Raw genomic sequence first — 5,745 nt, 5'->3', positions numbered from 1 at the left:
AGTTAACCAGGAGAAAAAAATGGAGGAAAAAAAAGAATTTAAATAATAATAATAATAAAATTTAATTAGAAACAGGGAAAAGAAAAAAAGCTGAAAACTAGGACCTGGGAGGGGAAGAATAAAGAATAATAGTAAAAAGGACAAAATTATTATTAATAATAGTAGTTTTAAAACAGACAAATATAAACTCCAGAAAAAAGAAAGAGAAAAAGAAAAAAAAAAGAAAAAAATCTGGGGAGGACAGGGCAGGGCACCCAGGCTCTGTCCAAGCACACAGACTGGGATGGAGTTTCTGTGGGCCCAGAAGGTGGTTGGGAGTGGGAGATGTCTGCATCTCCGTTCACCAAGCGGGTGTGGGGTATAAGAGTAACAAGAGGAATGTCACACCTTTTCAGTTGTGCAGGTCTGGAGTGTTCTTGGGGTTACTGGCAAGCAGAACCTCTTAAGTCCCTGGAATATCAGAGAACATTGTCTCTTTAAATATCCAAAATGGTCAAGCTGCTTATGAACATTCAAAATGGCTGAGTCATCTGGACAGGCAAAAGTCCACAGCTCAGCCCGTCTTCCTCTTCACCTCTGCTTCCCCTTTTATTCCACAGCCACCAGAGCAGTCCTCCATGTAGTCATGTAGTTCCTGGGTATCCAGGCTGATTTTTATTTTTAGGTTAATTCTTAGTTCCTACCACCACTTGGCACTCTCCAAGCTGTCTGTGCTGTCAGGATCGCTGCCAGACTGCAGGTCCGTATATCTCCTGTTTTGGTATTTTCATGCACATTCTTCTGCTAGTTGGTGTTTACTCCACTTCTATATCCTTCCCTTCAAGGCTCAGGGGTCCTTCTGTGTCTGTGTTAATTGGTTCCCCTTTTCTTTGTTGAAGAGGGTCTGTGAAGACTTTCTGCCTAGTCCGCCGTCTTGGAATTGATTATCCCAAATAGCTTTCTTCTAAAACTCTTAGCATAGATGAAGGAGCGCTTCCAGCGTTGCATTCATTTGTTGAAACATTTCAATTGGTATTCTGTCAAATCCTGGAGTCTACTTAATCAGTGAAAATTGTACTCAGCAAAGTCAGCTGACCTAAGATAAGAAAATAAGGGGACAAATATCTCACATAAATAGTTAAATTTAGAAGCTAGTTTAGTGACACACAAATGATTAAGTGGAACAGCTGTCTACTGAATAATATACCATAATTTGATTTTTTATTTAAATTCTGTTGTCTTTTTCAGTAATGTATAATCATCTTGCTTCATTAGAGTAAAAGGTTTAGTTAACATAGAATATATTTTAAAATTTAAAAAATTTTTTTTTTTACTTTAAAATAGTTATATATTCTTTGGTTCTAGTTGGATTTGGATTTGAACTCTAGTTCTGTTATTAATGCCATGTAATATAAAGATTTAGGGGCCTGAAAAATGGTGGAAAATAGTTTTCTTTTTATAGAATTATAATGAGGATTATATATCTTGTTTATAAAAGTGCTTAGAACATTTACCTGATACATAATATTTACTAAATAAATAGAAGAAATTTATATAATTGAGAATTAATTAATTGATTTTAGTGGGAATCTCAAAGCAGTAAATGGATCATCTTATGACAAGAATTCTTAATAGTTTTAAGAATATGAACAACAATTTATAGTCTCAAAAATAATATCTAATTTTTCTTTAAAATCTGTAACAAAACTATTTTCTTCAAATTTAACCAATGACACCATTATTTCTTAATAGAGTTTATTTTGGATTTGATCTGTCAGCATAATTAGAATAGATTGTGCATTTTGTGGAGGCATATTAACTCAGACTGAAAATGCCTAATAGAGTTAAAAGACCTTTAAAGTATTCTCAAGCTTCTTGTCTTTAATGTGTCCTTAAAATAACTGAAAACCTTGTACACACACACACATAATTTTATTTTTCTAGCTGATAAATTCAGGGTGTAATGATTTGTAAAATAAAATTTCTTCTTTTATCTGGGTGAAGAATCCTTTAAAAAACAAAGCCACAAGCTGTATTGTAAAGGATGGGTTTTAGAATGAGCAGATGTAGTTGTGGCTATAGGCAAGTTTTTTAATATCTCAGTGCTTCAAATTTTTTTGTATCATGCAAACAGTTGTACCCATTAAACAGAGTATGTGAGGATAATGTATGGAAAACGTGTGTTTTCTGCCCCTAATGTTTTGTCAATCAAAAAATATTTATTGGGTACCCAGTGTATTAGATACTGAAAAAGGACTTTGTTTAATAGGAAAAAATCCCAAAACAAAGAAACCAAATATATATATAAAATAACAACCTACTTACTACTTTTCTGGGAATGTCTCTTTTTAAAGTGCTTGTTCTGCTTAGTTTTCTGAATCTTGAGACTTCTATCGCAATGAGCTTTTGTTGTCATTCAACTCCAGTGTTATAGGTTCCAAGTCTGAACTAACACAGTCCATACCTTGTTAGAAGTGCACATCAAAAATTTGTTTCTCCCCATGCCCACATTGCTGGATTGGTGGAGTGGGGTGAGGGGCATGACCTAAATACTTTGTAGATTAATATTTCACATATCTTTCAAGATACAGGCAGTCCCTGAATTATGAACTTCTGACTTATGGACAGTTTGTACTTGTCTTTTAATGTTATGTAAATTTGCCCTCACTTTTGAAATGATTGAACCAACCCCTACTAGCAACACATTCTTTATCACAGTCTTTACTTGATGCACATGAAACTTTGAAGTCATTGAAAAGGTTTCCAGCTTTTTCTTGCACTAACCCAAACTCACTGCCATCAAGCCAATTTCAACTCATAGTGACCATTTAGGATAGAGTAGAACTGCTCAATAGGGTTTATTGCCTCATCTTTCTCCTGTGGAGCAGCTTGTGGGTTTGAACCACTGAACTTTTGGCTAGCAGCCCAATGCTTTAATCCCTAAGGCACCAGAGCTCCTTTTGTTGTGCTAATATAAGGCTAAAGAGGAATCATATGCACCTCTTCCGACTTACCTGCAAATTTCATTTAAAGACATACCTTGGAACAGATCTTGTTAGTAATCTGGGGACTGCCTATATTCTGAATTCTCCAGCAGCACACTATTTAATACCATGCATATACATATTTAATACATACATATACAGAGCTTGCTAGAGAAGTTTGTAGAGGTTGATCTGTCATTGTTTTAGTATACTTTTTTGCCTGGATTTATGCTATTTTATCTTCTTTTCCTTTGCTTATTTTATTTCAGTTTTAAAAGTTTTAAGTCAACCATCTAATCCTTTTTATTCTCATGGTTATATTTTATTCTTAATTTTATGGCCGTTGAATATCCTTCTCACTGTACATTTCTATTGATTTCAGTATATTTTATATTGTGAACTTTGTTATTTTTATTTTATTATAATATTTTATCTTTTGTAATTTTGTGTTAAAATTTATTTCATTAGTTTCTAATATTTTAATTTATTTTAGGTTGAGTCTGATTTATTCTCTTTATTTTCTCTTCATCTCCTTATTTTGAAAAATTGCCTTATTTGGTTTGATTAGAAAACTCTCATTTCTAAGTCTTACTTTATTTATCTTGACAACAACATTTTTGAATTTATTTTCCCTTTATCTTAGTTCATTGGTTTTTGAAATATTGCATTTCTCTTCTCTTTTTATGTTTTTTTTTTACTCTGTGATTTGAGTATTAAAAAGTGTCATACACCATGGGTTTAGGATGGTAGAAAGGAGAAGCTATTCAGAGTGGAGCAGTTTTCAGAGACTTTCCTACTAGTAGTCTCTGTTGTTGTCCCTTTGGCTTTACCTAACAGATGTTTCATCACTTTCAAGAAAGGCTTCTAAAAAGTACCAATCCAGATGACCCATCAGGCTTTAGGTGACTTATCAGCCCTTGGATTTATTTTCCTCAGAGCAGAAATTATTCTGTATGTACAAGTGCACTTGGTTTATTGTAGCAGTGCTACTTCTTAACATCTCATAGGCTCTCTCTCTCTCTCACACACACACACACACACACACGTGCGTGTGCGCACACACGCTAGACCTCTGACTGGGAACTGAGCACTGTCAAACATTAGTAGTCTGACTATATAACCTTAGATTTTGAGGAACCTGTGCCAATGGCATGCTCTGATTCAGAAGAATATAAAAGACCTCTCGTCTGACTTTTGTGACAAAGGTGGTGGAAGGAGACATAGCAGCTACCTGCTACTGGCTTCTGGGTTTCATTTTACTCAAACATGTTTTTAGTACATTTACTACAAAGATATTGCCATTCTCATCAAGGACTCAACTTGCTAGACATACATATGTACTCCATGTTGACATATTAATAATGCATACTTATCAGTCCTCATCTAACTTGTTCTCTCAGAAGCATTCACTCAGTTGACAACCTGCTGTTTTCTTAAAACTTTCTCTTCTCTTGATTTCCAATATAACAAATTTTCTTGGGTTCCCTCTTGCCTCACAAGTCTCTTCAGTTTATAGTGTAAATTCCTCCTCTTCTGCTCTGTTTCTGAACATTTTTGGTCATTGAGTCTTGGTGCTGTCCTGTCTGCTCTCTCTCTACAGATGGCATACATTTTCATGTGTTGATATTCTTGCCTGTAGACTGATGATTCTGTAGTTGTTATCTGTAGCTAGATTTCTTCTCTGAATTTATTCATTCAGCCATTTTTTTTTTTAGTAGGTACAAGAATAATTTACTTTAGAAGGATCAGCACAAGGCTGGTGTCTATGTGGCAGAATTTAAAGGTGTCTGAAATGTCCAACTTTTCCAAATTGCCATACCACCCCATCATCTCTACCATCAACCACTCCCCCCCTCAGTACTCTCTCCCATCTTAGGGTTCTGTAATTCACTGCAATGTTGCATAGAACTTGTGAACTGCCAAGGAAATGGGTCATATGGTTGGGAGGTTGACAAGTCCCAAATCCATGGGTCAGCTGTCAGTGTGGAGGATTCTTCTCATCAGGTGGTTGCAGGGGCTCATAAACCCAGTCCAGTAGTTCAGATGACAGGCTGATGGCTCACAAGACTGTGGAAGCTATTGAATCAGGTCAAATCAGATGGTAGGCTGCTGGTCCAAGTCCCAAGAACCAAAGGTCACATGATGATGAACCAGATGCAGGATCCAGAGCAAGAGACTTTGCCAGAGCTCACGTATATTAGATAGAGATCACACACTCAAGGAAACTAAAGGTGGTGCTTGAGTCACACCCTCTAATAGGCTGGTGATTCAAGATACATCCTACCCAAATCCTGCTTCATTACATTTCTATATGATAGATATAGAGGCTAGGATTTACAATACATCACAAAATGGAGGACTATGACTAGAGGGCCATATTAAGTAATTCACAGCACTGTGGTATGTTTATATACATAGTGGGAGAAAGATGTGGTGGTCTGCTCCTGTAAAGATTTACAGCTTTGGAAACCCTAGGGCAGTTCATTCGGTTTTACAGGGTCATTATTGGTAAGAATTGACTTGATGGCGATGAGTTTATTTTTCGGTTTGTTTATGTACGTGATGGTCAGGCACTATTCTTGGCATAGTAGATCTTATACAAAAATTTCTCATAGAGTTTACATTTTAGTGTGTAAGCAATAAACAAATTATTGTTGTTGTTGTTGTTATGTGCTGTTGAGTCGGTCCCGACTCATAGCAACCCCTCCTTGGGTTTCCAAGGCAGTATCACTACAGAAGTAGGATTGCCCAACCTTCCTTCCGAGGAGTGGCTGGTGGGTTT

This window comes from Orycteropus afer, unplaced genomic scaffold (genome assembly GCF_000298275.1).
Source record: "Orycteropus afer afer isolate SDZICR_OR568_19922 unplaced genomic scaffold, OryAfe1.0 scaffold00154, whole genome shotgun sequence".
Classification (NCBI taxonomy): domain Eukaryota; kingdom Metazoa; phylum Chordata; class Mammalia; order Tubulidentata; family Orycteropodidae; genus Orycteropus; species Orycteropus afer.
Note: the sequence above shows the minus strand (reverse complement) of the source record.